At 34.5% G+C, this 23,744-nt stretch overlaps 1 protein-coding gene across 2 annotated transcripts in view; it reads left to right on the top strand.

Moving 5' to 3' along the window:
• The window catches only part of LOC114338580 (ras association domain-containing protein 10-like), a 441,809-nt gene that overhangs the window by 98,060 nt on the left and 320,005 nt on the right, over positions 1-23,744 (top strand). For both annotated transcript variants that reach the window (XM_050650168.1, XM_050650166.1), the window contains exon 2: positions 430-487. The gene's annotated coding sequence lies outside the window, so the exon portion shown is untranslated. The remainder of the gene's footprint in view (positions 1-429; positions 488-23,744) is intronic.

Below are 23,744 nucleotides of genomic sequence, written 5' to 3'. Positions count from 1 at the left end.
AATTATATTATATTAATTCTTATGATATCCTCGACTTAAGCTTAAGATCTGTTGGTGCAACCGGGCATTAATGATCGTGTACATACCTACTTCTATTTATATTTTTTATTCTTCATAATAATATGGTCCTCTTATTGGCATCACTTTGCTGTTTATATACACTGTACATATTTTGTGTCATGCATTTATGTTTATTAATGTTATTCTCTTTATATAATAATAATATCTTTGCCTTTTTATTCTAGATTTTTTTAATGTATCTCTACATTCATTAATAAAATTCATTTTTGGATTATTTTCATGGGTTGTACCTATCTCTCGTACGACTTTTCTTTGTAAAGAAATTGCATTTTAATATTTGACTTTGTATTTTTAAATTGACTGATGTGACTAACCTATAATAATTTCGTTTTTTTTTTACTTTTTCAGGCTTTACAGTAATCGTGAAAATAACAGCATTTTAATCGGAACAAACACCATCAACACGGTAAGTCTTCAGAACATTTAGCTGATCAGTTTTTCCCTATGTTGAATTGTTGCATTTCTACTTACGTAGTTAAATCTACTTAAACTTACCTAGTTAAAACAAAATTTTTAGTCCCCGCCTTTAAGACACTGCTTGCCTACAGATAATTTAACAAAATATTAGATAGTTACTCATTTTAAATATCTGGGATGCTATATTACAGACCAATAATTAGATCCAAGTAAAGAGATCAATTGCAGGATTGAAGCACAATGTTTCTAAAAATGAAATCATTCATAGAATAATTCTATAACCACAGCTTAAATCTAAAATTATGTAAAAGAATAATCTAAATGCTATATTTGATCAGTATTGTTACATGGCAACGAGATGTTTTGTTCAAGGCAATCGCCTAGAGATGTTTTCTCCAAATACCCTGAACAGCGATGCAGATGAACGAAGCTGTATTAAATAGAGCAAATGCTGTTACTGAAAACTGTTAAAAAAGAAAACTTTCATACCTACGACATGTTCTTAGAGGAGACCGGTACAGAATTCTTCAGTTTATCATGTAAGGTAAAATGTCATGGCTTAAAAATATTCGCCATTGGACAAAAATATGCAATGCTAAACAACTACAGTAGAACCTGCCATATCCGGACCTCCCCACATCCGGACGGTTCTGCACCGGATCTACCGAAATCTACCGAGAAAGGCAGTCCTGCTGTTGAACAACGCACTAAAAGAAGAACTAAAAGATGGCGAAATAATGTATTATAGAATCTATAAAACGTGTCTATCGACGAAAGTTATTGACGGTGTTGATTACTGGAATGTATGAAGGAGAAAACGTTTCAGAGACTGTAAAATAAGTAGTGGTCTTGATATCCGGATTTTTTCATATCCGGATCGGTCTGTCGACACATTGATCCGGATATGGCAGGTTTTACTGTATTTCGATTAGCTGAAGACCACAAACAACTCGCTAATGTGACTCCTAAAGTTAAAGGGGACCTAATATGGCACCAAAAGAAGAAGTTGAATTGTGAAAATTGTTATAAGTAGGCAGCTGCATATATAGGATTTAAGGTTTCTGCGGGAGCTATGGGTAATTTCCATGGTTTTTCGGATTAGAGACCGCGTTGAACAACTTTGCTGTTTAGAAAAACCATTGTTTTGACGATGTTGACAAGGTTATATTTGACGTTGTCAAGTCACAGCACCGCTTCTTCTAGATGTTTGAAGTTCTCTTCAAAAATATGTATTACAAACGTTATAAGTTTGAAGATCATTGTCAAACCGATTTTATTCTTCTCTTTCTCTTTATTTTCATTTAAATATAAGGAACGCTTTTATTCCCAAATTTTTTTCCTTGTGCATTTCTAAGTAGTTAAATTAATTGCATTATCTCCAATAATACTAGCAATCTTTTAGTTTCAGCAAGCTCTTAAGCAGGCGCGGATCTAGAAATTCATAATAGGGGGGGGGGGAGCAGACTTACCTCATATTCAAATATTATATAAAAAGAGATAAAGGCAGTTTTGTTTTAATTTGATTCAGAGTTGGACCACCATCTTCAGATAGCTATTTCTGCATCCCATGCGTCCTCGGTGGAGCTATGCAGTCACAACTCTGAAGCAAACATCAACAACCCCGCCTATTTAAGGCGAACCATCGCGATGCAATGATTCCACCTTTTGAGACGCAATCTAGCGACATCTCTCGCAATACGAGGAAAACAACGAAAAGCCCTAGATACAAAGTTTACTACTTTTTAAACAATTAGAATAATTGAAATTAAAAATATAATAAACAATATTTTAAATCTAAGACTTTTCGCTAATAAACTGCTTTCTGGCTGCATTCTGTATCTCAGGTTTTTACAATATATAAACACAGAGACGACGAAAATAGGAGAAAGCAAATAGAGGACACTTTGGCCACGCATTTACCTTCCCTTCGTCAAGGAAAAGGACCGAAAGACAGTTTATAATACTCAATTCTGAGTAAAGATGAAAAAGAATATATTTTCCAGATTTAGCCATACGACTCACACTTACTCTAAGGATAAAATACACTATATAATCCCAGATACCTACGGTATCAAAAAGATTGGTAGACAATTCACGACTATAATTGAATTGAATTGAGAAAAATATTTCCGTTGTTTATGGTTCCACCGGTACCCAAACAAATGCGCCTGCAGATTATTTTTCAGAGAAGGGTGTTTTATTAGATTTTATGACTTCTTTCAATTCTTTGGAGGCGGTTGTCGTGTAATTTAGTGTTGTACTGATGGCTTAAAGTTTAGAGTTAACAGAAAAAAATAATAAATAATAAAAAAAAATACTTATAGACTAAATACAATAGGGGGTCCATAGACCCGTTGACGACCCCCCCCCCTCCTGTAACCGCGCTTGCTCTTAAGTATTGCCAAGAGTTGTTCTCTTTCTTATTTCCTTTTTTTTTGTTGTTTAGAATTTTTTCTTTCTTGTGTTTCTCACTTCTAAGAACGACCCCGCCAAAAATTATGCGGACTGAGCAACGATGCCTTCGAGCCTATTGTATACAGGTGTTCTAAAATTAATTAATCGAAATCTAGAGTACTAGGTATAGTACAGCCTATGGCTTCAGCTTCATTCTCAAATTTGCTCGTGAAACATTTTTTGTCGATGATACCGAATTTCTAGATAACATGACCGTTATTTTCACAATATTTTTGGACGTTATAACTAGCTTATTTTAGATTTATGTGCATGTTGATAGATTTTTGCGATTACGTATACTAATGATATTGCAACGAAAATTAAAAAATACGAAATTTAAACGGCAATACATAATTAGACTCACATAATTCCATACGCAGGACGACTGTTGTAAAACAGTTGTTAGCATGTAGGGTACCTTTTTCTCATAAAGTCAACTTATCCACCGAACCGGATATATAACAGTTGGCAGCTCACCGTGTCAGGTGGTTTTATAACATGAAAGCACTTGTTATAGGTAACGGCCAAAATCCCCGGCCTTTTTGTAGTGCATTCGCATTAGATATAGTCCATATTGTGATGCCGCTCCCGTATGAATAATTTTCTGTATCGGTTTTTTTTGCCGATTCCTGTTCAAAAATGTGACCTTTAAACAAATAAGAAGCTTGATGCCCAACGAAATTTTTGGGCAGAAATTGTTTAAACAATTTTTTTAAGAAATTCAAAAGATCACCTTTTTCTCTCCAGAAAATATTATCTTTTGTTTTTGGGTCATTTAAACAACAAAAAAGGTTTCCTTTCATTTTTCTCAAAAGTTAACAGTTTTCGAGTTATAAGCGATTTAAAATCTGGACAATGCGATAATACGCATTTTCCAAGATTTACCACTCATACGTAAATTATTATTTTTGATGTTTCCAAGTGCCTAAATTGAAGTTTAAACATTTGATTTTAAAATTCTGGAGAGTAATCGGGCTTATTTCAACACAGACCGTTGTTTTCGCATTTTCGAATATTTACCACTCATACGTAAATTATTATTTTTGATGTTTCCAAGTGCCTAAATTGAAGTTTAAACATTTAATTTTAAAATTCTGGAGACTAATCGGGCTTATTTCAACACAGACCGTTGTTTTTTAATTGTTATGCGCGTCCACTCAACTATTAACCCTAGAAGGACCAAGGAGGGTTAAAAAGTATCCACAACATTGCATTGCATCCGATTTTCTAAATACATTTGTTCCTAAAAATCTCAAATAATTAGTAGTTGTCGGCGTACTACTGGCCTATTAGATGGCATAATTAGCATTTCTATACTTAATTCATTTCCTCATACTTTTATAAAAACTTGACAGTGCACTATAAATAATCCCCTTGAATACCTTCAACACCGTCCCAATATGGAAAGGGACGATATGATTCATGTGTCAAATTAGCAAAAATCTAAAAGAAAAACGGCCAATAAGTGGGAAAACAACCATAGTTTGTTCAAAATGCAAGTATGTATACGGTAAGCACAGCAAGAAGTCAAAAATGTTTCTGTATCCTACGATGATGCCAATTCCACTGAAGCTGAAGACTCCGAGTAAATTATAAATTCGTATCTTTTAACCATTCGATTAACGTCTAGGAATATTATAAATGTTATTTTTAAATTAGTTTAAATAAAGAAGCACGTTTTTGATTAATTTATGTGTGGACATTTATTGACCCTCCTTGGTCCTCGCTATTTCTACTAAAAGGTTGGTGCTGCGAGGGTTAAGCCGCAGCGCAGCGGCGGTTCGCCGCCGCATGTCGCACTATATGGTGTGTCTCTGTCACAATTATATTATACGTCATCATCATCATCCAGCCCCTTGCGTCCACTGCTGGACATAGGCCTCCCTCATTTTTGTCTATTGTGCTCTATTTTGAGCACTTTGCATCCAATTTCTAGACATTTTCTTGAGATCGCACAGTGGTTCCAAATGTCAAAAACCTGGTCATGAACCTTTAAAAGCGTATATTGTTTATACAATTCTGAGTTACTTTCGTTTTCAAGGATTTTTGACATTGCTAATTACGGATCTGACATTATTTATTCTGAAAACAAAATGGCGAATCCAACATGGCCAAATTTTTTTGTCAAATTTAGTAGTTTAAGGTCGCTCATTACAAATCTCACATTACTTTTTTTAAACAAAATGGCGGATCCAATATGGTCGAAAGAAATTCGAAAAATTTATTTTAAACTCATATTTGTTTAAAATTTTATATTACAAAGCACTTTTGAAATTGCTGATTACCAATACATTTTCTTTACGAAGTACAATATTCAGAACCTATTACTTATGCACAACCGCCCATACATACTCAACAATCGCCAGAATCATTTAATATGCGTCATTTCCCACTTTTGTATGCAAACAACTGCCAGCAATGCATAGGCAGTAGTTACAGGCAGCTAAACCAAAGTGATTCTGTATCTTCTTACTATCTATTTTAAGGTTAATAAACATTAGTCGCGAATTATGCAGAATTTTGTACTTTTTGAATGTATCTTTACAAAATTTTGATTATTTCAAGTATATTTTCACTACTTATGCATTAACAAATTTAAGGCATTTATTGTTACTAAATCTAAGTTAATTTACATCCTACATTAATATATACTTAAAAAAGAAGAATCTGCTTTGCAGCGATAACATTGATAAACTACAAAACGTTTTACAGAATTTTCAATATACGCGTTCTTTTTCACTTTCTCTGTCGGCTAAAATAACCTTAAACATGGCTCAATTGCTCCTGAGCTAGGAACCAGAATACATCCAGTCTGATCCTTTTACCTGCGTATTACGACTCTACGATAGTATGAGAAAACAACTGTAAACATGAAAATCCCTAGATAGGGACTTTTTTTCACCTCATGACCACGTTTTCAGCATTTGGAACCACTGTGGATCGTCAGTCCAACGAGTAGGTGGTCTTCCTCTACTTCTTTTGTCTAATCTCGGCCTCCACTCAAGTAATCTCTTCGTCCATCTCCCATCACTGATTCGGGCGACATGTCCGGCCCAGTTCCATTTCAGGGTGGCAATTCGGGAAATTACATCGGTAACTCCTGTTCTTCGTCTTAAGTCTTCATTTCTAACTCGGTCACGAAGCAATATTATACTCAGCAGTGACCTTTCCATTTTCCTCTGGGCTATATATATTATACGTACTTATGCGAAAAGTTCCCAACAAATAGTTAATATTTATTACAATTCTATAATTTAACAAGCAATTGGACTTCGTAAGTCCTAGGTGTTTACCCAAAGTAATCGGGCGCGTCGAATAATATATCACTTGTACTATTCCGGTGACTTTAAAACAGTACTTCTGGTTGCTTTTCTCAAACCGGAAGTCCTAGATCAAATGTCTCACCTTAAGTGCCATCTTTCGTACCTGGTATAATGACGGTGGAGTTATTTTCGCGGTCGGACGGACAGATGGACAGACAGCCTAGGTCAAATTTCTCACCTTTAGTACCATCCTTGGATTATTAGCTTTCATTTGACACCTCACTTGTCGTTTTACCTGGTATAATGACGGAGGAGTGAGTTGTGTTCACAGACGGACGGACAGACGGACTTGCATAATTCAAAGTTTTTACATTTTTTTCAAAATTGGGTGAAAACAATAGGTTTGTTCTAGCATCAGTTTCAAACGGTTTGAAACCATGAGAGAATAGTCGACCAGCGCGAGTAGAGGGGATAGCACTGGTGACTGTATTATGTTCTCTCACTGACCAACTGTTTGCTGACGGTTTCTGACTAGTTTGACTGTTTGCTAAAACAAACCTATTATTAACATAGTTTTTTTAATAATGTATTCACTTATTCAATTAATAATTGCCACTGTGCTAATAAAATATGTCAATCATATACTGCAACAGAGAGGCATCGTATAGTGCGCTGCGCGGCGGCTTAAAAATAAAATGAACTCGCACAATTAACAATTAAATTAAAAAATTAAAAAAGAACTGTCTAAGTCTCAACTGTTCGTCATAATCTTAGAGTTGAATGTTTAAATTTCAATTTAGACACTTGGCAACCTCAAAAATAATAATTTTTATATCAGTTTTCAAGCATCTAAAATGTACCTATATTTTAATTTTACATCGCTTATAACCTGACAATTATCAACATTTGAGAAAAATGACTACTACTAAAAAATAACTATCCATTAGCCCCAACATCGGGAAAAAGAGAACTTACAAGAGAGACAAAAATAAAAATATATGACAGAGTAGTGATACCGACTGTGCTCTATGCACGTGAAAACTGAACAATTCTGGAAAAACATAAGAGCCATGATAACTGCAATGGAGAGGAGGCACCTAAGAAGGATTGTTGGAAAGACAAAATGGGATAGATTAAGCAACGAGACTATTAGGCAAATGGTCAACCAAGAACCAATAATAAATAAATTAGCCAAGAGACAAATGAACTGGTATGGGCATTTGATGAGGATGCAACCCAACAGAATTACAAGAAAAGTCCAAGAAGCAAGGAAAATCGTAAAAAAAGGGGCAAACAAAATAAAAAATGGATACAGCCAGTAGTAGAGACGGGAAAAATTGGTAAAAATCACTCGAGGAATTGAAAATAATGGCAGGAAATAGAAAATAATGTAAGAGCTGGACGAATGGAAACTAAAATAGCTGGCCCGAATCCGACATCCTGAGAGGTTAAAGGCAAGGGGAGAAAGAAAAAAAGAAAAAGAAAAATGACAAAACAAAGCCTTTTTGATTGAAATTACTAAAAAAAAACCTAACAATCATCATCATCATCATCATAATAAAAAAAAAACATCATCATAAAAAAAACCTAACAATATTTTTCGAATATGTTTATTTAAAGGGGACATTGTTGAAAAGGAATACTAACAGAAATCAGAAATTTTGCATACGGGAGCGGTCTCACAACGTGGACTAATATTATAAACGTTAACGTTTAATATATTCCGGGCAGGATGTGCACCTGAATAGCTTTGTTTCGACAAAAGGGGATTAATATCGTACTGGGAAAGAAGCTTGCCAAAAGTTATAAGAATAATAAATTAAAATGTTCATAACGGCAATACATTTTATCTCCTACACCACCACCCTAAATATAGGGCCATCAATAGCTGACCATCAATTTGCCACTACTATTAAAAATAGCTACTATTTTTTAAGTTTAAGAAAAGGGCGTCGTGGCCAAAACTATATTTTGAAAATTTATGGAAAAAAATTAAATTCCTGCTATTTTATTTATAAGACTTCTTCTTCTCTTGGCATCATAACCCTGGATGGGCCTTTGCTTGTCCATTTATGTCCTTCCATTCAGATATATCTTGTGCTTTTCTCCTTCATTGTCTTATATTCATCATAGTTTTCACGTCGTCTTCCACGTCATCCAAACTACTCGTTTCATTCCTGTTTTTACATCTTCTTGTCTCTGGGCATGTCCCAGCCATGACCGTCTTTGACTTTTCACAAATCATATTTATAACACTGACCGACAATAATATACGTAGTACAATTTAGGTTGGGTCTTTTTTTGAACTTTGTTCATTTATATTACTATATTTGTTTACAACAATAAAAAACCGCTAAACGCCGTAAAAATTAGTGGCGCATACAATATTCCAGCTACAAAAGATCTGATATGAATATTGCGTGGCGCGATTTTGGTGCAAAATAAAATTTTAGTTTTATTTTAAACGATTTTTCCATAATATTTGCTAAATTTGTAGTAAAACGCGCCACAAAAGATTGACTTTGATACAGTTTGAATTTTGAAACTCCTCTATGGCGCGTTTACTTCAAATTTAGCAAATATTATGGAAAAATCGTTTAAAATGAAACTAAAATTTTATTTTGCATCAAAATGAAAATACATTTTCGCGTCACGTAATATTCATATCAGATCTTTTGTAGCTGGAATATTATATGCGCCACTCATTTTTACGGCGTTTAGCGGTTTTTTATTCTTGTATCAGGAGTTTTTCAGTTTTTTAGTTTTTTATAAATTAAATGTATGAAGTTGAATGCAATTTTTCTCGATTACACGTTAAGCTTTATAAATGGTCGCCTTTGTCGCATTATCTCCCAAATGATCTAGTGTCCATCGAATGTACACTAGATTTTTTTTCTATTCGAAATAGATTGAAATAAAAATATTGGGATGGCCGGTTAATGAACTAGGATTGCCCGTTGCCAGATCAAATTTAGCGTCGTAACCACTACAGCTACATAAACCGTTTCGGGAATAATCGTTAGTTTTATTATACTTTTGTAGCTTAATAACTTCTAAACGGCTTAACCGACTTTGATCAATAAACATGAGTTTGAAACGTATTGACAAGTAGTATCTGATGCATCTAAGGCCAAGTATGATAACTGAAGCAATTACAGGAATTATTTAATTATAAGCTTAAAAATTCGTTTTTCCCATAGGAAATATATTTGATCATACTTATGAAGCCTATAAATTAAAAATTCGAATTTTCCCGGATATGAGGTATACACCGTCAGATTCGCCTAGAGTCCTTCTACAAACGCTCAGTTATTGGCGCAATTCGTAGGTTGAAATTTTGAGTAATTGTCGAAAAACCAAAATTTTCAAAGTTTTCGGCGATACTGAGCCGTGTGTATGTCTGATCCTAACGGCTTAGACACCATTTGAAAGCTTAACTCAACACTATTGATTTGGTGTATTTCAGGTTCTCCTGTCTCTTGTTGAACCGAAGATATATTATATACCCCCAAAAAATATGCTGTTTTGTACCTACCAAGTCCTATAGCTGGCTTATGGGTGGTCAAAAGTCACAAACTACACCGGTTCTGAATCGGCCCTGACCCCCCTCTTCAAACACAGAAAAAAAATTCAGATCGGTTTAACTTTTCCAGTCACATACATACATATCCACTAACATTTTCCCTTTTTAAACGCTTTTCTTTACTTCAATAGTTTGCATCAAATTTTTAGACGTTAATTTGACTGACTTTTCTTCAATGCAAATGAATGAAAATTTGCAGACATATGCATTCGCGGGAACAATACAGGAATAGTCCATAAAAAAATAATTTTTATTAATTATTTAAATAAAAAAAAATTTTTTGATGGAAAATGCTTAAATTCTCTTGTTTTTTACAATGTAGAAACTTGAAACTTTTACGGATTGTAGCTAATGATATGAACTATACATAATTTTACTTTTTACGTTAATTGTTTAAAGTTTAAACACTAAAGTTTTAAATTTTGAACGCTCATATATTTGTTTATGTATAAATCGGCGTTTATTCGTGTCAAATTTCAATACGATACGAAACAAAACTTTAACCAAAACTCGAATTCAAAAAATTCGTGTTTTTATCGTAGTCTTAGAAAAACCACCGGTAGAGACGTTTTGTGCTACAATTAACATTAGAATCCGTTTTATCGTATTAATTAATTAAACGCTTTTCTTCAGTTCAATCGTTTGGGTCAAATCTTTGGACGTTAATAGTCAATCTCCTACGCGGTCGTTCTCCACTTCTTCTCTTCTCTGGGTTTTTATTTTTAAATGGTTTATTGAATGTCCTATGATTGAAAAGAATGCTAGTATAAAAAGTTTGGTTACCTACTCTTGTTTCTAGAGTAAGAGACTAATGGCCGTTCCCAACGACAAATAGTAGTTTATTCTACTAATAAATTTATTCGACCAATAAACTGACATTTCTCCATTTAACTAACGTCAAATAATACTTATTTTATTTATTTTATATATTTAATCTCGCAATTTCGAATAAATTGGCAAGTTAATCTCGCTGTAAATATCTATAAGAAAGTAAATTGCTCAGTTTAACTTTAAATTATCAAAATTATATTGAAATTAAATAAAAATTTAAACGTCTAATAAATTTTATTCGCCGAATAACTATTCATTGATTTATTTGTTGTTGGTGAAACCGGACCTTAGATATATTAATATCTTGCGTAGCAAAAAAGTAAACAATTTGTTTACATTACTTACTTTCACTAGATATTTACAATAAACATAATATAAGTGCGATTACAACGTCGTTGGCAAATTCCATAAATTCATATTGATTTTATAGCTTTGGTGTTATTTCAGTTAACAACCCATTAATTTGTGCAATTTTATGGGACAATAAAATAGATAATATAGTTTTAATGACCAAGTAAACAAGTTAATCTAGGACTAGCGTCTTCATGGTCAACATTATGATACAAGAGAAACTCTTTTCTATTTCTCCTAATTAATTGTTATATGTAAATTTAGTTTTTATAGTAAATATAGTAGTAACCTCTAGCCTAATCGATTTTCAATTGTATGTATGGACATAGAATGAAATAAAAACTTCAATTAGAGACAGGAAAATATTCAACAGAAAACATAACAAATATGCGCATATATATGCAAAAAATTGGCGCAAATATGCAAAATTTTTAAAAAGTCTGCGTAATATAATGCAAGTATGCCAATGTTAATTATCGTCTTGTTAATAAATTTTGCATTTAAAAACAAATCCAGATCATAATAATAATCTAAAATGCATGCCTGCTAGAATTTAAAATGTATTTTTTATACAAGAATAAAAAACCGCTAAACGACGTAAAAATGAGTGGCGCATACAATATTATGCCAGCTACAAAAGAGCTGATATGAGTATTACGTGGCGCGAAAATGTATTTTCATTTTAATGGGAAATAAAATTCTAGTTTTATTTTAAAAGATTCTTCCATAATATTTGCTAAATTTGAAGTAAAATGCGCCACAAAAGAGTAACTTTGATACAGTTTGTATTTTGAAGCTCTTTTGTGGCGCGCGTGTACATAAAACATTTTTTCTGGTATTAAGCTTTGTAATCTGCTTCGGATAGTTAGTTCCTCTCATTAAATGCTGTTACAGAAAAACCAAACCTTATACACACCTATAAATAAATCAAAAGGAGGTATTGGTTTGGCCATGCCATCCTTTATACTGCATCACGAAAATTCACGTTACCCTTTAACGCGTTTAGTTAGAAATACCATCTTGTAGTTAAATTAAGGTCAAATATTTTTAAATATGTTTCTGGTTTTTTAGAAAATGAATTTTAATATTTTTAAATATTTTTAATATTTTTTTGTATTGCTACAATATCTATCTATCTAATCAGCCCTAAACATCCATCCTTGGATATAGGCCTCCTCTTCCTTCTTCCATGCCTCTCTATCTTGGGCAATTTGCATCCATTTTGACCCAGTGTGTTTCTTCAGGTCATCTGACCATCGCATCTGTGGCCTTCCCCTTTTTCGTTTGTGGTTCCATGGTCTCCAATGTATTATCATCTTAGTCCATCTTTCATCCTTCTGCCGTAGGGTGTGTCCGGCGAACTTCCATTTAAGCTTTGCTACTTGGGTAGAGACGTCTTTCACTTTTGTTTTGTTACGGATCCATTCGTTTCTTTTCCTGTCTGATAATTTAATGTTCAGCATTTGTCTTTCCATGGCTCTTTCTGTCTTTGCTATTTTTTCCATATTCTCTTTTGTAAACGTCCATGTCTGAGAGCCATATATTAAAACATGGAGTATACATTGATTGAAGACTTTTGTTTTTAGGTATTGCGGGTATTTTCTGTTCTTTAGAATATAAGACAGTTTTCCGAATGATGCCTAGGCCAACCTTATTCTTCTCTTTATTTCTTCGGTCTGATTTTCTTTATTTAATCTAGTGATTTGTCCTAGATATATATATTCTTTTACTTGTTCTATTCTTGTTTGTGCCACTGTAATTACTAGTTCTTCTTGTTGATTGGTCATGGTTTTTGTTTTACTGTAATTCATCTTCAGTCCTATCTTTGTCGATTCTCATATATTCTTTTACTTGTTCTATTCTTGTTTGTGCCACTGTAATTACTAGTTCTTCTTGTTGATTGGTCATGGTTTTTGTTTTACTGTAATTCATCTTCAGTCCTATCTTTGTCGATTCTCTATCTAGTTCTTTCATCATTCTTTGTAATTCTTCACTTCTTTCTGCTATTAATACAATATCATCAGCATATCGTAAGTGATTCAGATATTGCCCGTTTATGTTTATACCCAAACCATCCCAGTGCAGTTGTTTGAACAAATCTTCTAGCGCTTGGTTGAATAGCTTGGGCGAGATGGTATCTCGCCATTGATACCATCTCGCCCATTGCTACAATATAGAGAGAGAAAATAAAATTATTGATTTGATTATGGTTGTGTATTCAATAGTGATTAGACAGTCTCAGAAGATCATGAAATATTTACTTTTTCTATATTTTCACAAAAATTTTTGGGTAAATTGGGTATCTGATACCCATGTGCGGTTTATGTTAAAAACTAGTGGTTTTCCATGAATAATATTAGCCCACAGATAATATACAGCTACCAATTTTTACATCGACGAACGATTTGAAATATCTTTGAAAATAATGTTCTTCACTTTTTGTATTATAAAGATTATCGTTTTTTATACCGTATCGTTTCTTTATGTCGTATGGTATTACATATAAGACTTTTAAATCGTGAAAATATACCCACAGTCGAAGTTATAGTTTATCTTCATCTGTAAATGTTACAATATTGTAAATTATGTTCCGCTATTTTATTGCCCCATAAAAGATTTTGCAAAAAGTGATTTATTACTATTATAACTTTTTTACTTATATAAACGTTATTGAGGTTGAATCATCATATTAACAAAAAATACTAATAACAAATTTTATTGCATTCAACAGTCATAAAATTCAAATGATGTAAGTTAATTTAAACTACTTGAGCATTAAGTTTATTGTTTAGGGTATTACGAAATGTATAAAAAAAAGAAGCAAACTTGCCCTACTTATTAGATAAATAGATTGAATGGGTAAAAGGAATTAAAGAGGACAGACATAAACCTAATGTGCAAAAAGCACAAACTAAACATTATGATCACTTTCTTTAAGAGAAAAGCAAAATCAAACGGGACCCGGATAAGTCCCAACGGATAAGCGAAAAATGAAGTTTGTTTGTTCTCTGTTTAAAATGTTTCCCACAGGTGGTTGCTACAGATTACTATGAGATAAAGTAATAATACATACAACACAGCAGCGTTCCCAATTAACTAACAGAAAAAGTTATTTAAAAAATAAAGGAACGTTCAAACATAAAGAAAAATATCGTGAATTAGGGCATATAGTGTAGTACAGAAAAATAACAAGGAAATTTTGCTAAAATATACAATGAAAATAATAATAAAAGAATAAGCCAACGTACCAAAAAGTAATATATCAAAAAGCAAATTTATCAAAACATGGAAGAAGTGAAACGAATGTCCCAAAGAATCAAAAATACCCAAAAACTGGAATAACGCAGGTATAATAAAAAAAGAAGGCAAAAATTATAGGTAAATTATTATCTATAGTCTACAATGTCACAATATCAGGTATAGAAACTATGAACAAACATCGCAAAAATACTATCCAACCAAACTTCAGAGAAAGAAGGTCTGATACGGACATTACAATAGCAATAAATGGACAAAAAATCTTAAATACATACATATTCCTCAATTTGCTTGTCATTAAACTAGTCAAAATCTTAAAAGTAGGTACAAGTTTGTTTTATATAGTCGGTTCGCTTAACTCAGGCACAACTGGCTAGTGATTTTAGTAGTAGTCCAGGAACCGAAGCTTTCCACCTCGCAATTTTTACAGAATGGATCGATTTGCGTGAAAATTTGAGAATGAGTAGTGGATAGTCCAAGGATCAAAATCTATATGATGCTGAAAGGCGATTTTACTATGGGGGTGGTTGCCACCCCATCTCGGGGGTGGAATTTTTTTATTATATTTTGACAGCAAAGGTTGGTAAAAACATTCATTCTAAGCAAAAAATGTTCCATACATTTTTTTTGATAAAATTAATAGTTTTCGATTTATTCCCTATCAAAAGTGTTAGTTTTATATCGAAAAAAATCAATGTTTTTCGATATACTCATTTACGATTCACTCAATTTTTGCCGTAGAAAAAGTTTTTTCAGACCAAGTTCTTGGGAATTAAATAACCTACAATTTCATATTTAAACATTTTTTCGTATCTCTGATGCTAATCTTTTTATTCTGAAGAAAATGGCATTTTTTACCAAACTTACAAAAATTACAAACTAAAAAAATTCGTTATTCGATTTTAACTCCGGTTTTTTTAAAACTAATCATTCTAAGCCAGTCAAACTACTAGAGTCTGTTAATAATACATACATAAAGAAGAATGAATAAGGCCGATGACTAAAAATACCGCTAACTTATATTATTATGCTTCCAATTGGATTTCTCCTTTTTTTTTTCAAAAAAATGTATTGACTTTTTATCTGTAACTTTTTGTTTTTTATCTTAGAAAGTTTGTTAAAAATAATTTTGTAGGTTTTTGCAAGATCTGTAAGACTATTAATATTAAATCTTTTTAAATTTCTCAGTCGCAAAAAGAGGTGGGTTGGTAAAGGTGGTTTTTGCATGTTACTACAAGTTTTAATTGTCAATAGCTCACTCAATTTTTGCCGCAGAAAAAATTTTTGCAAACCAGGTTCTTGTGAATTAAACAAGCTACAATTTCATATTTAAACATTTTTTTGTATCTCTGATGCTAATCTTTCTATTCTGAAAAAATGCCATTTTTTTCAAATTACAAAAATTCGTTATTCACTTTTAACTCCATTTTTTTAAAAACTAATCATTCTAATTCGGTCAATCTTCTAGAACCTATTAATAATACATAAATAAAGAAGAACAAATAAGGTCAATGACTAATTTTAATTAGGGTGGTGACTAGGAGGTTGCTTCCGGTCACTTTTTCGCTGAAAATAATAGGGACTACACTATTTTCATTATAAATCACTTAATTTTTGAGCTAGAGACCGTTTTTTATTTCTGGAGATAGATATTTTTAAATACTTTAAATTAGTTTGAATAAGTTATCCTCGAAAAATGCATAGTTTTCCAGTCTTTAGACTTTGAAACTACAATAATTAGCATTTGACGAAGAAGAGCTAACATATAATAAAGTATAATTCGATTACTATTGGTCTTAAAGAAAATGTACATTTTTATTGAGTAAAGTTGTTTTGATAAAACGAAAACTTTTGGAGTTATTAGCAGAAAACTTATCAAAAACATTTATTTTTTCGATATAAAACTACTTAACACTTTCGATAGCAAATAAATCGAAAACTATTAATTTTATCAAAAAAAAACGTATAGAACATCGTCGGCTAAGAATTAATGTTTTTACAAACTTTTGTGGTCAAAATATAATAAAAAATGTCCACCCCCATGGTAAAAGCGGCTTTCGGCATCATATAGATTTTGATCCGTGGACTATCCACTACTTATTCTCAAATTTTCAGTAAACAGTCGTATATCCACAATGTATACATTTGCAAGAAAGCGCAAAACATACAGACTAGTCCATAAACTATAAAAAAAAATTATTTCCATTACGTCGAATTCAACATTATTGGTATATTATAATATGTAAATGCAAATCTATTACTGGGTATTAGTATTGTTAAGAAATTATTTACCTGATGTATAATAATGGAAGTTACGACTTTTTACCTCTATGTCTTTAAACAGGTAATATGCAAAATAAAAATCGTAAGTGATTACAAAAATAGTATATTCCGTATTTAAAAATGCAAAAACCAAATCACAATGTTTGGAACAAAAAAGAACTCTTGTTTTTCATTATCCCGTTTTAACACCCTCAAAATACCATTTAATATAAAAATGGAGCTACGATTGTTTACCACTACCGCATACGAAGGCATACTATCTAATATACGCACGTATTTATGGAGTTGCTATGGATATACTACTGTTTACCTCAACTGACTAATGGAGTTGCTATTGTTTCTAAACGCCTTATCTAGGCAACTAATAACGCTGGATGTACGATTTTTTGCCACAATATGCTATGAAAATCTGATAACAAGAGCGTGGTATTAACTCCATTTCGGCAAAAAGTGGAGTTACGACTGTTTACCTCCATGGTACAGATCTATTCTGGCAAAATTACTAACTATTTAGTAATTATTAACTATTTAGTAATTACTTTTTTGCAAATTTTACTAAATTGGCAAAATTACTTACTAAAATCACTAGCCAGTTGTGTCTGAGTTTAGCGAACATACTATATCAAATAAATAGTAATAATGCCATTAGTAATACCTTTTCTGATTATGTAGTGTCTATAAATAAATACCAGGTGCCCACTTATATTTCCCCTATTTTAACTGCCTATAACTTTTAAACGGCTCAAGATAGAAATATGCGGTTTTCGCTGAAATATTTTATTTTACTAAAAGTTTTGTTTGAATGGATTGAATTTTTTATGTCGCTTTTAAAAAAAATGGCAGGTTTAAAAAAAAGTTGTTGACTTCTTTTAATGAAACATCCAGTATATTTTTTGAGAGATGCAATGTGGAAATCACATAACTAATATAAATAACATAATATGATTAAAATAACTAATAGGCCTGGATCCCGCGTACCAAAAAAAGTTGGTTAGTAGCAAGCTGAAAATTTGTTAATAGCTTGACAGTGTCTAGTCGGACAAACCTTGATTTACGGGAATACTGTAACAGGGGAAGTTTTAATTGTGTAACAGTTTAAAAATTTGAAACGTCAGATTAGGAAAACGTCTATGTATTTTGTCTGACAGAACATCCAATTGATTTGTTACCCTTTCATTAAACTCTCATGCAAAAATCAGACTGCTGTTACTAACCAACATGATTCCCGTCATTTGACATGTTCTTCGTGTTCCACTCATAGGTGATAAACACCAGTCTGATTTTTGCATGAGAGTTTCATGAAATGGTAACAAATCAATTGGAAGTTCCGTTCGACAAAATACATGGAACGTTTTCGTAGTCCGACGTTCCAAATTTTTAACATTTTTTTTTTTTGTACTGAGGTGGAACGCTCTTAGCTGACTAGGGAAGGTGTCCCTAGTACTGTTGGACTCGGAAAGGAAAGGAGAACACGCTAGGGCGCACCAGCCACAATATGGCCCGTGCGTCCCGCATGCCCCCCATGACCAGCCGCCTACCAACTAAAACCACCCCCTCTTCCGACCCGGAATATCCCTGGACGTGCTCCTTAGGGAGCGATGCATGGGGATATCCCGAGCTGTCTGAAAAAAAGTAACCAGAAGAATTGGGTCATTTAAGGGTCTATTTTCCAGCCTAGAAACGGTAGGACTAAATAGAGAAAAGTCTGATTCCTACACGGAGGAAGGTGGGCCAACCCCTGCCTGAAAACGGCAGGGCTTGGGTGAATGTTCTGTAATGTGGCGGATAGAATGAGCCCTAGAAGAATTAGGGTCATATTTCTCTGACGCGGATTTTTTTTTTATTATTTCTTATTTTGCTTTTTTTTATTTTTTTTTATTTTTTATATTTATTTTTTTTATTTTACAACTATTGTGTTGACCCGCCTCACCCATTCTGCTCCAGTCGTTCCAACTCGGATTTTCTCTTAACTATACCGGTTATAATGTCAATTATGGCCTCGAAATCCGCCTTGTTTGCGATCGCAAAATTAACAATATTGTTAAGGCCGATGTCGCCAAACCTACTACGTAGCCTGACCCGCTCGTGAGCAAAGACGCTGCACTGGAAAACGCAGTGTTCTGCGTCTTCCCTCACGCGACAGGTCCGGCACAGGTCGTCGTCCGACTTCCCGATCCTGTGGGTGAATGCCCTGAATGATCCATGACCGGTCAAAAATTGTGTAAAGTAAAAATTTACTCTCTTGAACTCGCAGGCGTACCACGACTCTACGTTCGGGATCAGCCTTTTGGTCCACTGGGCTTTGATAGATTCCGCCTCCCATTCCAGCTGCCAGTCCGACAGGAGTTGTTGTCGTGCGGCCGATCTTACCTCGGGTAAGTGGCCGTGGCGGTGCTCATATAGGAACTGGCGTTCCTTAGCTAGCAGATGTATGGGAGGGGCGCCCGCGATCACCTGTAGAGCCACGGTTGATGCAGTCTTGTATGAGCTTACTACATTCAACAGAGGCTTCCTCTGTGCCTTGTTTATTATATCTCTGTATTTCTTGTGACGTAGAACCTCAACCCAGACCGGAACCCCATAGAGAAGGGTAGACTGTACGACGTGTAGGTACAGTCTTCTCCGGGCACTACTTGGCCCTCCGATATTTGGTGTTATTTTCCGGAGAGCTGCAGTTTGTGCCTCGGCCTTCCTCACCACCCTTGCGAGGTGTTTGGTGAATCCCAGCCCTTTGTCGAGGTCCACGCCAAGATATTTGGCACAGAGGCTCGACTTGACCTCGCTGCTTCCAAACAGTCTGTATTGTCTGTAATGAACTTAACAGCATCTACCGCCGATCTGGCTTTCCTGAATCCGAATTGCCTATCAGAGATGGCGTTTAGAGCATCCAATTCCGCTTGTAGGCGGTTCTTAACTACGTTTTAACACAGATCGGTCGGTAGGAGCTGGCCTCCTCCGGATTTTTACCGAGCTTCGGAATTTGGGTGAGGCGTGTCCTCTTCAAAACGTCAGGGAAAATTTGAGCCGTGAGGAGCTGGGTCAGTACCGATCTGACCAACTCAGGCGGCGACCAAAATTTTAACGGCCTCCGGCGGCACACGGTCCGGTCCCGGCGACTTCCCAGTCTTGATCGCTTCCACTGCTCTGGTGAGTTCCATGGAAGTGACGGCTTCAGGACGCTCACATGTGGCGGGCACGAAGAACAAATCAGGCTTCCTGGGAAAGAGGATGTCCGCAATGTCTCTCGTTCTACTCTCGGTGAGTCTATATGGGGCTTCGACACGCAAGGCCTTAGTGGCAATCCTGTAGACCTCGCCCCATATGTCGTCCTCGAGCGCATCGCACAGGTTCATCCAGCACATACGTTTGGACCTCCTGATGACCTTGGTGAGGTCCTTTTTGGCTTGTTTGTATGTGTCCCTGGATTGCAGGGTTCTGTCCCTCTGTGCGATGCGTCTTAGTCTGAAACAGTTAATTCTAGTTGCTTGTACCTCCTCGTTCCACCAGTACGGTACCGTATACGGAATCTGGCTGCGCCTCGTGCTCGCCCTATGCGCGCGTATCATGACATCTCTAAGGCTGGCAAAGTCAGGGACCTCCCCGCGGAGATCCCTAACACGGTCGATGAAGGTTTCCCTATCGAAAGTCATGACCTTTCTACCGCCACTGGTCGACCCCCTGGATCCGATCTCGTAGGAGATATACTTGTGGAATGTGAATAGATTGTCATCCAGCACATCCCACTTCGTGACCCTACTGGAATACTTGGTTGACACCAGCGTAACGTCGATATGGGTGCGCGAATCCCCCCTCTCGAAAGTAGGCTTACCGTTATTCGCGGTGACCAGATCGAGAGAGGAGATCCACTCATTCCATACCTCTCCTCTACTGTCGTTCCTTGGGGAACCCCATAGAACGGATTTCGCGTTTATATCCCCGGCTATGATGAAATCCTTTTCCACCAGAGCAGCTTCCATGATGCTGTCCACCTTATCTCGGTAGACCGCCATGTTGATGTTAGGAGAGATGTAGCAGGCTATAATAGCCACATCAACTAAGTTGATTTTGACTACACTCTCCTTCCTTTGGATCTTTTGGATGCTCACGTTCTTATTGATAAGGTGGACAGCGACGTCGCGGAGCACATCCGTCACCCACCCAAACTTACTAGCGATATTTTTATTGGGTTCTGGTACGATCACCAGATCCGCCCCGATGTCTAAGACCTTCGCATAGACCAAGTCGTGCGCCACCTTGGCTCTACCAACATTCACTTGTAAAATCCTGAGCTGTCTGTTCGCCGCCGTCGTCATCTAGCTAGTAACAAATTTTTAACCTGTTCCACAAATAAAACTTCCCCTGTTCCAGTGTTCCCATACATCGAAGTTTGTCCGACTAGACACCGTTAAGCCATTACCAATTTTCAGCTTGCTATTATTCAACTTTTTTCGGTACGCGGGATCCAGGTCTATTTAAAAGCAAATTGATATTCTGTTATGTGATTTCTACAATGCATCTCTCATTTTAAAAATGAATTAGTCAGTCATTTGACAACCGATTTTAAAAAACTTTATATCGCTGGATAGGTGAATGACCGTTCTTTCATTTAAAAAATATATACTGGGTGTTTCAGTAAAAAAAAGTCAACAACGATTTTTTTTTAATCAAAATTAAAATCGAAATATAAAAAATTCAATCCATTCAAACATAACTTTTAGTAAAATAAAACATTTCAGCGAAAACCGCATATTTCTACCTTAAGCCGTTTAGTTTAGAAGTTATAGGCAGTTAAAATGGGGGAAAATATAAGTGAACACCCGGTATTTTTTAAGTTGTGGTTTAAGTTTATCTAGGGAATTATTAGTATAGATTCACTCGTTATTTGACACAAATATACAGAAAAACAACAAGCTAACTACAAAATATACAGACACAAAAATTTAAATAGACAAACATAAATCAACACTTTTTGACCTTTGTAAAATCTCATTAAGAATCAATACAACAAAATTACATATTATAATAGTGTAAATAGTATATCAACCAATTTCCTATTACTAATTTAGCACATGGCATTTTCAAACAATTATCAAAAGTAACGGTTAGGATAATAGTCGAATTATTATGACATATTTGTCCTGAATATTAGAAAATAGCTGTAATTGGCTTATTATGCCTCTCATTATTTCCTCATACATGTCTGCAGTTAGCTGTTCGCCAGAAATTATTTCGGTATTCTGTGGTAAAAATTAATAAAAATAAATTTCACTTGAATATAAAAATAAAAAAAATATAAGCTAACTAATTGCTAACATGTAAACAAAAATCAGAAATATCAGACATAATTGTTACAGGCTCTAGGATTCAGCGTTTCCCAACCGGTGGGTCCCGACCCACTAGTGGGTCGCGGGCGGATTGCAGGTGGGTCGCGGCGTGGCTCTTACAGTAACTGAATAACGTACATATATATCATAATGGGTGGAGGATGGGTCGAGAATATGAAAAAACATGAGAAGGTGGGTCGCCAGCCATAAAAGGTTGGGAACCACTGGTATAGTTAATCCAAAAGATGGCATAACCCAGACATCCAAAGTGAAAGTTATCCTTCAACACCAAATTGTTCTATATGGTCCACATAATGTTCAGAAAAAAGTCACACCATTTTGAGCGTCGGGTTTGGGGGGGAGAGGGGGGATAATCGGTAAATATAAAAAGTATCGAAAACCTCCACTTTTCACCGTCCGTAACTCTGGAACCGTTGATTTTATAACAATCTGTTATTGTTGGATGTCTGTTATTAATTATACTATACTGTCTGTCTGTCTGTAATTATACTATACTACCTCCGTAACTTTGAAACCGTTCATTTTAGAAGGGTTATGCATAGGGCCTTTTTTATTTCAAATTTAATGTAGAACAATTTCGTATAGAAGATTGTTCATGCTAAAGCGCATAGTTTTAGAAATATTGACGAAAAACCTAAAAAACTACGAATTTACAGATTTCTCTCCCCTCTCCCCCGCAAACCCGACGCTCAAAATGGTGTGACTTTTTTCTGAACATTATGTGGACCATATAGAACAATTTGGTGTTGGAGGATAACTTTCACTTTGGATGTCTGGGTTTGGGTCTAACTATACCATACTAAAAAGGCGAGAAAATATTTTGAAACTTGTTTTGGGTGCAAAAAAATAATGAAGAACACTTTACCTATATGAGAGTACATATTTCCTTGTGCCATGTTTTTTACTGAATATTTTATAGATAAACTTTACATTTTTTTTTATTTGTTTTGACGCGTCTATTTTAATTAAAAATACCATTTATAGGTTATATCAATACTTGAAAATTTTTATTTCAGGAATTGCGATTTGTAATTGGAAATCGAAAGTCAAAACAAAACAAAAAATGTAATTTGTATTAGAATACATTGTGTTTTATTCCCACGTGTTGAATATTCAGTAAGAAATATTTTATATACATAATATCATTAAAGAAAGTCAGTGGAAGAAGCTGTTATAGCCCGATCAAAGAACAATCTGACCCCAAAAAAAATAAGGGAAGGATAAAAATTTGGGAATAGGTAGTTGAAATTGTCTATTATTATATAAGAAAAAGTTTACAATTCTACATCTCTACCCCCCTCTCGTAGGTGAAAAATATACATTCAAAATAAGTCCGGACTTGGATAAAACGACTAATTCTAAGCAACTTTTTTTCTATAGAGTTTTTTCCCTAAGTCAAGACTTTTCGAGATATTTGCAAGTGAATATGTTCATTTTTAACAGAAAAAAACATGTTTTTGGACGGTTTTTTCGGAGGTAACTCAAAAAGTAAGTATTTAAGCGAAAAAAATATTCTTAGCAAAAATATAGCATATAAAAAACTGAAAAAAAAATGATGTATGCTTGAGGTCTGTAGACCCAGTAGAAGCAGAGTTGTAGCTAATGAAAGGTAGTCTCTTTTTCATCAAATTCCAAATCGAATATTTCACTGTGAAATAACCCAAAAACAGAGCACTTTTCGTGGAAAATTCATTTCATCTTTTTTAGAGTGTTTAAAAAGGCTTATTTTTGTTTTATAAAAAAACTTGTAACATTAAAAGTAAGTGAGTTACGCTCAAAATATTCTTGGTCCCTTTTATTTTTTGGTAAAAAATTTGGTACTTTACTTATATGTATTATTTATATGATCAAGTTTCATCGGTTCAAAGTGCTTATTTT

The sequence above is a fragment of the Diabrotica virgifera genome, chromosome 5 (genome assembly GCF_917563875.1).
Source record: "Diabrotica virgifera virgifera chromosome 5, PGI_DIABVI_V3a".
NCBI classification, from domain to species: Eukaryota; Metazoa; Arthropoda; class Insecta; order Coleoptera; family Chrysomelidae; genus Diabrotica; species Diabrotica virgifera.
The sequence above is the reverse complement of the archived record's forward strand: the minus strand, read 5'-3'. Positions and strand labels throughout refer to the sequence as shown.